General features: G+C 42.1%; 1 protein-coding gene across 1 annotated transcript in view; it reads right to left on the reverse strand.

Annotated features, from left to right (window-relative positions):
• Positions 1-13,224, reverse strand: part of ITPRID1 (ITPR interacting domain containing 1) — a 52,327-nt gene that overhangs the window by 11,552 nt on the left and 27,551 nt on the right. The window lies entirely within an intron of this gene.

Raw genomic sequence — 13,224 nt, forward strand, 5'->3', positions numbered from 1 at the left:
ATAGGGCTTTTTATCTTCTGGTCATATCCATGAAAATATGACAATTCACCTAGCAGTTCTGAGACCTGAGCTATTAATTCTCATTTATGTGAATTGGTAAACGCAAAAAAAAAAAAAAAAGTCTACAAATTATATTTTCACACATTATATAGGCTTTATAAACTGTATCTTGGGCATCAATTAATGAAAATCACACAATCTATTTGTAGGCAGCAACTGTACAATCAAAACCAGATATCATTGTATGGCTTTTAAATTAACTACTTGCACTGTCAGTCCTGGTATCATCATCAGCACATCAGTCAGTCAGTCACTCGCTTTCTTATTTTGGATGAGAAATATGTGGTTCCCATCTCACACATTACAAAATCTGCAGTGATGTTGCTGAAAATTGCCTGTTTTGTGGGTGGTCTCGAAACTCATCCTTGCAGTTTCCCACAAACGACATCATGGTTCAGCTTCTCCCCCAGGGAAACTGCTCTACAGATTCTCTAAACTTATTTAAAAGCTGTTTCAATTACCCTTTGCATCTTTCCCAGCTGTTGCTTCTACTGTGTCAGTCTGGCCTATAGTTTTCCATACATAAAAATGAAGAAAGGCTTAGTAAAAATTTTGAAAAACTGTAATGTTACATTTGCAGTAGTTCCAACCAATTTCAGACTCAAATTATTTGAGTCTCAAATACTCAATCGTATCCTACAATCATAAGAACTGACCTTCAGGCTTTAAAGTTTGCAGAGTTAGAAGACCACACACATTATCTGCTTACCTAGTGCAAGGTGCCTGTTTTTCTTTGAGATTTGCAGGATACCAGAGTAGCTGACGTGCTGCTAGAAATTACGTGTAGGGAAAAACCCTGTAACTTTTAATGGAAGAGTAAGTATGGTTGAAATTCATCTTCTGACCTGGTCAGAATGAGGTGGCTGTAGCCAAGTTTGACCCATTTATTACGATAAATGTGATGCATCTGCTCCAGCAATGGTAAACTGTGTTTGTGTATTACAACCACGCAGACTTCCCACCCACATCTACATTCATGTACTAGCTGGGGAGCTAGCCAAAACATGTGACAGTGGACTCCGATCTTTAGGTGAGACATTAAAGCCTGGATAAAATGTCTGCAGACCAAGTCAATATCATTACAGTTAAGTTACAGAAAGACCTCCATGTGTCTCCCTGGACTCGCCCTGGAAGGAGGTGTGATGTGTACTCTGCTGTCATGGCTCTCATTGATTAAGCATGCAAAGTGTGTACATAAATCAAGGCTCAAACCACTCCGAAAGGCTGTCTATGTATTTAAAATGGTAATATAATAGAACCTAATGACCATTCTGAGCATAAATCCAATTTCTACAATGTTTATGTTAGCAAAACAGAAACCTTTTTTGTTTTTCTTCCTGAGTTGGAAGGGACCCACAAGGATCATCGAGCCCAACTCCTGTCCCTGCACAGGACAACCTCAAAATTCACACCATGTGTCTGAGGGCGTTGTCCAAGCACTCTTGAATATTGCCAGACTTGGTGCCGTGACTGTCTCCCCGGGGAGCCTGTGCCAGTGCTCCACCACCCTCTGGGTGAAGAACCTTTTCCTAACAGCCAACCTAAACCTCCCCTGGCACATCTTCCTGCCATTCCCTCGGGTCCTGTCATTGGTCACCATAGAGAAGAGATCAGCACCTGCCCCTGCTCTTCTCCTTGTGAGGAAGCTGTAGACCACGATGAGGTCTCCCCTCAGTCTCCTCTTCTCCAGGCTGAACAAACAAAGTGACTTTAGCCGCTCAAACTTATAAAGGATAAGAAAAGTATAGTAGAAGGAGAACCATGTTAAGCACAGTTCACCTGTGCTTGTTACTGTGATTTCCTGTCCTCAGACCAAGTAGTCACATCTAATTTGCACCTAATGACATATTAGATGTGTAAGGAACTAATACCCCTACAGTAAAGGCTTAAATTCCCCATATAGCCAGTGCAAAGTGAAGTCCCTGAGGGTCTGAGCTGCAATTCTTTTCCAGCTACATTCAGATGCCTAATTTAATCACTGCATCCCACGCTGGCTTACAAGATCCTACCCAGTGTGCCAGGCCCTGATGAAGGTAAGCAGGTGAAGATAAGGAATTTTTAAAAGAGGAGATGTTTTTCTGACTCTGTAACACTATTCAAAGCCAGTCAAAATTCCCTTGATTTCAGTGGAAATCTGGACTTTAAAAAAGACTTAGTAAAAATGAATATAGGCATCCAATTCAAGGTGAAGTAAAAAAAGCTATGAAGAGATTGTTGAAGTGCTCCCACAAGGACTTCAAGCTGAACAACACACTTCTGGGAGCAATGTGGATCAGGGCTGTGCTGGGAAGGTAGGTTGCGCTGCAGGCAGGGGCTGTGCCAAAGCTAGATTAAACATGATAACCTTTTCAATTTGAGGCAGCTCAGTTTCAACTTATGTAAATATAGTTTGGTTTAATGTCTATATACCAAGGCCAAGTAATGTTTGCATAATGGAGAGTAGCATTTGCATACTGAGGAAACTGTGTTTTGGGTTAAGAGTGGACCAATCTATCAATTCATTTCTTCTTAGTGTCCCATATAGGGATTAAGAAAGACAGCAAATTAAACCATGCCTGTTGCTGTCCTGAGAAGGAATAGCGTTTTCCTCTTCGTGAAATTTTCAGTAATGTTAATAGCTTGTCAATGGTAACCGTAGAGTTTTTCTTGGCAGGCTCTAATACCCAGCAAGGATAATCATAGCTTGAGTTTCTGCTAGGAGACTGACTCTTTGCAGGGATTGAAAGCAGGTCTTCGCTGAGTCTCCTAGGACAAATTCCTCTATCTACCAGGTTTCTGAAAATGTCCAGGCTGGATGCTGGTGGTGATTTTTCTCAGAATGGACTAACATCTAAAGCCCTTTCAGCAGTGGCCAAGGTCGCTTTAAAGAAACCAATTCTTCACAGAAACAATTCCTTATTTTTAAATGTACTAGAGTCTTTTAGCAACTGGAAGATTGTCTTTAGGAAGGACACAAGTCGGCCAAAATTACGTGGTTTATTTTGACATTTTTAAAATGCTCTTGCCTTTCTCTTTCAAACGTGCTTTTTTCTTTTTCTGAAAGAAGACACATTTTTTTAATTTGAAAAAGAAGATGCAAAAACAAAAAACAGTTTAAATCACCTGAACATTGAGCAAAACATGTTTTCCTTTTTAGTCTACCCAAACTGCATTTCCCCCTGATTGTCTGGTTCAGCCACTGAACCAAAATATCCATTATTCATGTAGCTCTACTCAGTTCTCCTAGTGTGTGGAAACACCCAAACCTGTAGAGATTCTGCAAATACATGCATAGCATCACACTAAGGAAAGATAAATTATGTTTGGAGAAGAAGTAGAGACACAGACCAGTATTCAACTATGAACTAAAAATTACAACTCGGGCCCCTGTGCAGAGAATACATCTGGCTATGTTGGAAAGAGAAAACCTGAGAATCGCCCCTGAAGACCTTGGAGAGGAAAACCTTGGCTCCTTGCCTTTCTGTGCTAATTGAACTGGGAGATTTTAGCTCCTGAATCCTATTTCTGTTCTGCCTGAATTTTAAATAAAAATAGGTTAGAGGAACTTACTAATCAGATTTGTGCTTCATTTTGTATCGTGTAAGAAAGTACATGCCTTCCAAATCCCAAAGGTCCCAGAGCTTTCCAGCCCTTTACGTGTTCAATCCAATTTCATTAAGAGACTTTTTCTCTTCCCTTATTTGCATGCAGATACAGTGGCTTCCATTTTCAGCAACTGTCAGTGCAGGAACTTTCCGAAATTATCAGGCTCCTAGGTTCACCATTAATGAAAGAATATTCCCTAATTAGTAAGAAAATAAGTGCTGGAGTACAGTTCTGCGTTCCTCTGAAGACTCTGCAGCTGGTTTTCTGTGGACTTGGCTGCAAGTAACACAACCTCTTCCTAGTTTCCAGCCTGGAGAATACTCGCAAACTGCAAAAGATGTCATGAGAGCTACTGCACTGCTTGTAAATAATAGCACATTTTTTGCATGCCTTTTGAATCACATTAACGTTGGTGAATGTACTTCAATATTTGTTTTTCTACATCATTTGAGTATGCAGGGAAGCATAGGAACAAAACTTCAAGTGCAAGGACATTTGTGCATATTCAAATTTCAAATTCACAAATTAAAATCTGGACTGCTCATCCTGTCATAGGAAAAAGCAGAATGGTGAACTGTGACATAGCAATGCTGTTCAAATACTGGACATTTTTGTAGCTATTTAAATGCTGCTGGACATTGATGTGGATAAACATTTCTAAAACTATCTGCTACATACACAGGACTAAATAACACACAGAAGCCACAATTTAGTCACATATTTAGTAAAAGAAAAAGAAGCCTGAAGGACTCAGAATAAGAGTTTTCCGCTTCACTGTATAAGGAAAGGCATTTTGCAGTCTCTCACACAAAAAACTCTCAAGGCATTAACTTCATCACAGCTTAAACTCTCAGACTAAACTCAGCAGGGAAACTAGATTCAGGCTTAAGTCTATGCATAACATTCTCACACATAGAGTTAAACTGACACACAAGTATCTCACTGAGTGGGCCTTGAGAAGCAGATCCATGCAACAATAATTGAATTCAACAGTAGTCAAACGCACTAAGAGATGGGGTGAATGAAGGTAGCACCATGTCAACAGAAGTGCCAGAACTGAACAGATATTTTATTACATTCTGCAAGTTTTGTGATTTGCTTCTCAAGCATAGCCATCAAATACTCAAAAGTTCTTGGTCCACCAAAGCTGCTCAACACTACAGCTCTAGCGGCAGTCTGGAAGGTGTGAAGGCCCTGATTCTCCAAAACCTTGCAACACACAAGGCAAAAAAATCAATTTCTGTCCTACATGACAAAAAAGGACTTCAAAATAGAAATAGGTTCATTTTGAGTAGTTACTGGATCCTTCCTATTTAGGCATTTCACACTACCTGCTCTACAAAGTGGTAAATCTGTATGTTATCCCCAACAACACTGCCTGACCTATGTTATTGCACAAAATGATGTTGCAGGACAAGCTACTGTGTGCTAGAGGAATATATCAACTGCATGGCAGTTACAGATGGTCCAGGCCTGTGATGGGAGAACTGCTACAGCTTACTTCGCTCTCCTGCTACTCAGAGAGGGCAGGCACCATCAGTTTTAAGTATAACACTCTACTAGATGGCCATTAAGAGCTAATAAAACTCCCCGAAAATATTTATTCTGCATAAGCCACAAAGAACCCTTTTTTTGGTGATGTTATGCAGAACAGTGGACTTTCTGCAGCTCACTTAACCTTGGTGCACCAGAAGAAATAATTTTGTACAACTTTCAGCATTTCAGGAAAAGAAATGTTATTCATATCAGTTCCCAGGTATGTGGCAAAACTTGACCCTATGGTAATGTTCAGTAAATCTGCTTTGTTCCCAGTATACTGTGCCTTCTTTCCTTAGCCCGAGAAGTAGGCAACTGCAGCAATTACTGACTGTTGACTATGAACATATATATTTCATTTAGTGCCACTGAAATCCAAAAGCAAAAGTCTACTCTTAGTCTTTCTTTCAATATTCCTGCACAACTTCTATAACACTGATTCACCTTCCATGTTGCAGAAACGGTGATGAACAAGCAAACTGAGATCTAGTTTATATTTATTTTCTAGCCAAATACAGTACACAGTTCTACAACCTGCCCGTAAGAGAGATCAGTTCAGAACCGTTCATCACTGAAGCAGGGGTACAGCACCGACCCCGTTACAGTTACATCTGTTTTGTGCTGCACTTCAGAAGAAAAATCACCAGATGGCAGCAGCACATAAACCACAAATTGTGTTTCCAAAGGCCAGCACAAACTACGAGTTTTTATTGATGTTCTTCTGCATATTTTATTTTTCAATGACATTGTAGCAGAAATTAGATAAACTATATTTTTAGAATAGTCATATTACTTGAAAGCAAATAATACACCTCAAAATGCACCAGATGCAGCAAAAGTCCCATTCCAAAACAAGCGCAGCTAAGAAGTTTGTCTATCCCTTGCTCCTTTTGAATTGAAGGGGCATTTCATGCCAACCATCTAACACAATGTGACTGGGCAAAAATATATTTTAAAAAAAAGCCCTACATAAAGCAATTTCTATTACTAGTTGTGCCCCACTATGCTGGTTGATGCTGTACGAAGGTAACAGAATGGTCTATGCTCAGAAGAGCTTACAAGGTGAACAAAACCTGGCTCCTCTGAGGTATTTCCTTCTGCTTGTCATAACCCAGTTACCCCAGCTCTCACGCAGTCTGCAATGTTCTCCGCATTACTTTGGGTACCACCAGCATACGGAGGACTTCAGGTGTACTTTTCTTTCTGTGGGGGTGGAGCCAGACTCATTGTGAACAAAGGGGGGAAAGCCCTGCAGCCCCCATGACTGCAGTGACCTCATGTGGGACAGGGGTGCACGTATGCTGCACCCCACAGAGGTGAGACAGGGCCAGGGGGGATGGAATGTGGTGGGCACATATGCTGTGTGACAGCTACCAATATTTTGCTTCATCTCCATGTTCAGCTTTGCAGTTCTTTACACAGTTATCTACGGGGTCTGGCTGTCACAGCCATCGTTAGCAGGAGACACGTGCATAGCTCCAGGGGCACAGGGAGCGCACACGCTGTGCTTCACGTCCTTCTGCGCAGCCTCCCACTCCTTGCCCAGGGCCCGGCTCCCCGCAGAGCTCTGGGTGCCCACATCCCCCTGGGGGGATATTGGCCTAGATGCTCTCCTGGTATCAGCCATAAGCACTTGAGGGAACCAGGTCATGGAGCATTAGTGACACTAACTGCGCTGTCCCAGAGCATGATAGAAAGAGCTAAGTAGCAAATCTACATCTATCATCAGAGCATTCAGCTTCAGTCCTCCTCCAAAACACCTGAGGAAAAAAGCAGTTTTGCACCAAGTTCCAGCCAAGTTTTTGGCTTAAGATTCAGTGTATAGTACGGTTATGTCTAGCATGCTCATGGCATAGCACAGTCGGCAGTCAGAGCACAGCAGCCTGGAGTGCTGCCCAGGTTGCAAAACCTGTCTGAAAACCAGGGTGAGAGGGTGCACTGTCAGCTCCTCAATGCTGTAGCTAGACAGCCACTGGTACCTGCACTAGATGCTAACGTGTTTTAAAGCTGATGCACATATTTACTGATTTAAAACTAGCTTCAGTACATCTGCTGCGCACTACAGTCAGCACTGCGACAGCAGGTATAAATATACTTCTTTGTGAAATGCCTGGGGCTGGTGGGTGGGTGGGTTGGCTCTCTCTTTCACTCTCTCACATTACAGGTTGTCCTGAGCTCATGTATAGAAGGAAGCTTTGGACAAGAACTGAATTAGCTGATAATATTCTGTTAAGTAACTCATTAAAGAAAAATGAAAGCTTTTTAGTTTTAGGTTTTTTTAAATGTTCATTTAATCCTCTCCCTACCCAAATCAGAGATGCATATGGGCAAGGGAAGAAGCATGCTCTCTACTTTGTACATCACTGAAAAGTATTTGATTTCCTGCACTAGTGAACAACCCTGTGCATCTCTAGAAGGGTTCAGAACTGACATCTGTGGGCTTTGGTGGCAGAGGTTCACCATCCAGAAGCCTCCACCTTTGCCCCTTTCAAGAATATCCCCAGGACAATTTGGCCCATGACTCTGGAAACTCCCTTTAATAGGTTGGCTGGAGCTACAGAAAGTATTTAAAGTAGCTGGGGACAAAGGTCATGTCAGGTTTGGTAATACAGATAGACATCGTGAATCTCCCACGCTGTCGCTGAGAGCGACAGGCGCACCCCTGCAAACTGCCATGTTTGGGAGCAAGGCGGCAGCTTTCCCTGCGAGTCAGAGCTTCCCCTCATCTCCCGCCTGTCCTACGCAAGAACACACTGCCCTAGAAATGATAAAAGAATAAAGGAGTAATCTAAGAGCTGAATTTGACAGGAAAAGAGAGAACACTGTAGGCAGTTCTCCGTGATAAATGATGGTTCTGCAGTCTGGGAGGTTAGGAGTAGTGATGAATCTAGTCAAAACCTGAAATTACAGTCACTTTGACAATGGTCTTTTATCTTCCCTCAGCTGGTGAAACAGATTCAAACTTTGCCAGGTCCTCCTCCTACTTTCCTTGAGAGTCAGTATCACTTCCATCTTATTTCACTGAGCTTCAGCCAACTGTCATTAATTCAGATTCATGCTGCTGCCAAATGTCGGGAGAGACGGGTGATGGTTGTGTCTGCTTCTGATGAAAATGAGAGGTAGAACTGAATGTCATCAGCCTACACTGTAGATCACGTTACATCACAACTTCTCCCAGTAGCAGCTGCACGGAGATAATGAATAAAAAATAAGCGATCGCAGGGAGCCTCGTATGCAATGAGAGCACCTCACAAAACGGAGGATGGCTTCCAGCAACCCTTACAGAGACCTCTGAGAAACATGAGTGAAAAGCCCCTATGTTTTTGCTAGGTCTTACAACTTCTGCCTGGTCAGCAGTATCCAAAGCAATTGGGAGGCCAGAGCAGGTATCTGGCTTTTGGGTGTTACTTTGTAGAGATCAACAGTCAATTATAATAGCTCTATTTCCATGGTAATAGGCATTAAACTGTGTTCTGGGGGTCTAAGGGTGTCAGGCTTAGTAAGCTTGCCTCTCTTTGTCAATGATATTTTCCCGAGGAGAAATGCTAACTATCAGCCAGTAGTTGACAAGTATGTAGAAGATCTATGGAATAGGAGCCATTTCTTACCCATAAAGAAATCAGAGTTCTCTAGAGCATAAAAATACACCCAGGGTAACAGCAAAGGTCCCCATCTCCCAGATGTCACTGACCATGAGGGGAATCAACACTCTCATAGCAGCCATGGCAAAGCAATGTGGTGCCGTCAGAAAAAGTATGTATGTTCTCACAAAGTTGCCTTGAAGCCTGAGCTGGATGTGGGGTTGGGACTTTGAATTTTGCAGCAAGGTTCAAAGGGTCAGACTGTCAGCTGGAACCATTAGTACGGCAACATGGAGGTCCATGACTGTACAAGCAATGCTCTGACCCTCCTATGCTCTGCTGAGGGTGTGGGAAGAAAAGGCAGACATAATATTAGAAAAGACCTTTCAAGATCTCAGCACATAACTTTAGCACAACTAGATTTCATTTCAGAAGTGTTCTAGTTTAAAAGACTATCACTGTTAATCTAAACCAATGTCTCTCAAGCATTTGGTTGTCCTGGATAGCAAAGGTATTTTGTATTTTTCCCCCCTAAGATTTAAACAACAGCAGGTTTTATAACTTTCACTGGGCCATCTGCCTTAAGTATGCGGTGTGTGCATATCCTTTCCCACTAGGATGAATCAGCTTGCTGCAGTAGGACCTAAACTATGACACATACATGCAACAAAATGTTATAAATGTACAATGACTTTTAGGAATGTACTAACTGAAAATCATACAATCCCCCAAAGCTCCAAGGGCTGCAGGCAGCGCATCCTGACACCACTGGCAGGTGGCACGACCTCCCAGAAGCCATTTCAGAAGTCTGCCAGACTTTCTTTCTTTGCTGCCTGTCCAGTTTCTGTGCTTGTGAACACGGCATCACCTCCTTCTGGGTCTCCATCTTTATATCCATTGCTGAACTTAGACATATGCATGTGCGTGAGATACATCAAGGAGGATTGTGGCAAAGCAAAGCACTCAGAGTATTCTCAAGAGCTGCAGAAATAAGTTGTCTTTCCAGGAGGACTTCTCTGAGGGAACCAGACAACTCACAGTGTTTCTGGACAGGGAGAAGGTGCAGGGAGGTTTGAAGACTCACCATTTCACAACTTTGCTTTCACTTTGCTTTTTCTCTCAGTCTCTGCTTCTTTCTGAGACCACAGGACTTTCCCTCCAGACTTCTTCCTTCAGACTACAAAATGCATTGAAATGATACAGCTCCCTCTTACTCACACTTACAGGTCCCTTATGTAAGAAAAGGGAAACAATAAGGCCTTTACATGATTCATTTGCAGAAGATGGGAAAAATAGGGGCTGTGGCATCATAAATCAAATAGAGGCAACCCAAAGCAGCTAAAGAAGGCAGATGTCTCCTTTGTGCCAGGTCACCTGCAGAAGATAAAACTGTTGCAGAGAGGGATCTATCTATTATGGATCTATTATTCATCATGTTTTATGAAGGGAGAACTTATATTTGGAGACTGTATGTGATCATTAACCAATGCCAAAGTTTAACATAAATGTCGGGCAGTATCAACACAAGAGTAGTTGTAGGACGTTTTAAGCTCAGCTCCTGATTTTGGTTGCAGCTTTAGCAAGTCTTCCCTCTGGCCATCTCTTTGCCTTACCCTTTCCTTTAATCTGTACTTAAAACTAAAAGTCACTGTGTTACATATGAAGAAAAACAGTGTTATGTAGGCACTACAGCAAATAAGAAATATGAAATAGCTGTTCACTTCTTAATACTGAAACTAGAGAAAGGTACATGGAAAATCCTGCACTCTTTGAAGCATAGGAAATATATGTGCCTTTTCTTCTTGCACTTTTGAAGACATTGCTCCTTCAATTGCAAGCAGACGTTACAATGGATAATGGATAATAAACAGGATTCACGTTCTTGGCACTCAGTCAATTAAAAGAAATACCAATTGCATTCTGTGAATATTCCCATGGTGCCAAACCATCAGAGGAGTTGGTGAGTAGGAGGAGTGAAGGTGTGATAATTGAAAGAATTGCTACTTGATAAGTCACAGGAGCTAATGTGTTAGCTCAGCATGCGGGGAAGCTAGGACGCTCCCAGCTGCCGCAAAAACTGGGTGTATGCAATCCCTGGCACCACTCGTTGGGACAAGATGAATCACAAGCGCTTCAGTAGCAAGCTACCATGTCACAGGGAGCCAGATGGAAGTGGTTACTTCTCTGATTGATTGCCTTGTGGGCTACCAAGGGCTTTTCCAGCAGGCTAATGCCTTTCTGTTGGCACTCAAGCGCCTGGGAGCAGTGTGTCCGCTTGGGTCAGCACCATGCAGGAATTCCTGCCTTTCGAGTGCGTGGCCACCCCGCAGAGGGAGAAGGAAGTAAATAAGGAGCAAGGGGGAGCAGGTGACTACAATGTGCACCGAAATAACACGGACTTCCGATGCCTCCCTAATAGATGTTGCTGCTAATGAATTTTCAGGCACGTGCTGAGTTAATGGGGGTGAGCAACATTGAAACATCCTTTAGTTAAACCCAGTGCTTTACAAAGGCTAATTGAAAAAGGAAGGAGCAGCAGGGGTGGGGGGGAGAACAAGGAGGAAGAGGGGGTGGAGGGGGAGAACAGCTCTATTTTTCAAGTGCTGAATATGAAATCCCTGCAACAGATGAGTTTACATGCAAGCCTGCACCTCATCAGGGCAAAGATACAGTGAGTGGAGTCAAGTAATTTTCCTCGGCACACAGCATCCCCAGCCCCTTACCCTGCCCAGCCAGCTTTCTCAACTGTGAGCTTTAGAATATAAACAGCCAATAAGTAAGGACAATAACTGTAGTTCCTGCTGAGAGCTAACTCTGTCTGTCATGCATTTGCTGGGTCCTAATACAGGACAGTGAATAAAGCTTCATTACAGAACAATGGAGTTAGCTGCCAGAGCCTACAGATTTGAATAAACAACAAATAAGCAACATCTGCTCCAGCATATGTGTATGGTAAAAAAAAAGTCACAAAATAAAAGAATTTGTAAATGCCAAAAGCAACACTAAACTGCCAGTGCTACTGTAGAGTGAATTTTTAATTGCACATGCATACAGGCAGGCTGTGGGTATTAGTCTCACATATGTCTGGTTGCTGCCAACCTGGGAGTATAGATGAATTTAATTAAATAAGGATTATCCCTTCTCCCCAGTACAATTACTTATTTATAACAATGATAAAATTGCCTAATAAAAAAGATTGTAATATTTTTTAAAACAGAGCTAGAAAACACTCTGCTTTCCCTGTAAGTCATTCAGGGATGTTTGGGGGGTTTGAGCATCTTTTAAAATTAAGTCTCAGCATTCTGCCAAGAGAGAGGGGAAAAAAGCCTTATCATAAAGCCTACTGCAGTTAAACAGCCAGAATCTACATTATGGAGAAATATAAAGAAGACACACAGCAGCCAGGGAATTGGCTTTCATGGGGAGTGTAGAAAATTAAGCAATTGGACTAAAATTGAGGCCAGGCTACAGAGCCAAGGGACAATACCACTGGGACAAGTACTTCCATAAGTCACCCGTCTCTAATATGCTCCATCTAGGCAAAGCAGTCTGTTCCTATCTATCTCTATTTCTTCTCATAGTGGGCGCTTCACATTTTCCTGCTCAGGTGAGCTCCTATTTCAGCAGGGTCACGTCAGGATCTCACATCTTCATCATTACTCAACATCCTTTCCTACAGAGCCCACAACCAAATGAGAGTGGGCCCTTATTGTATCAGGCACTGCATGAGCCTTGGAAAATAGGCAGCCTGTGTGCCAGGGAATTGGGAGGCCAAATCTAAATTGAGGCATGGTCTCCTGGGAGCTGAGGTTTTCCTTGTGTAGGCTGTTGATGGACTCTCTTTCCCACTTGGTGCTGTTTTGAGGACCCCTGCTTATGGGTCCTCCCTGAGCCACATTCCGCTGAATTTGGTAGGAAGCTTCTTAAGAGCTAGGTATTATTCACTACTAACAATATTACATTCACAACTGGCAATTTTTAGACTGTTTCCGTGATGCAGAGCAAGTTGAAGTCACAATAAAACTCTCATGGGTATGGAGGGGTACACCATTTAAAAGCAGTGGGGAAAAGAGAAAGAATATGAAAAAAAAGCCTGTAAAAAAAAAAGCCAGAAATCTCCACTTTAAATTTAGGTCAAGCATCAACAACACTAAAACAACAGAGAGAGAGAGAGAGATGTTCCAGTGTTTAAACAAAACTCTGAAATGATATTGTGGTTTTGCAAAGGCATAAATCTTACACAGGTTCAGTTTACTTGTATGATTTTCATTGATCACTTAACTGGATGACAGTCTTAGCAGATTTAAAAACAGATAAATACTTCCTGCATTTTCTGTCATGAAATTACTACTAAATACATGCTTATTCCTATGTCTTAAAAGAGTATTCAGGGCACATGGTTATTTTTTTCCCCTTATATTATGATTGATATACCTATACAATCTGTTAATTCCTTCATCAT

This window comes from Phalacrocorax aristotelis, chromosome 2, assembly GCF_949628215.1.
Source record: "Phalacrocorax aristotelis chromosome 2, bGulAri2.1, whole genome shotgun sequence".
Lineage (NCBI taxonomy): Eukaryota > Metazoa > Chordata > Aves > Suliformes > Phalacrocoracidae > Phalacrocorax > Phalacrocorax aristotelis.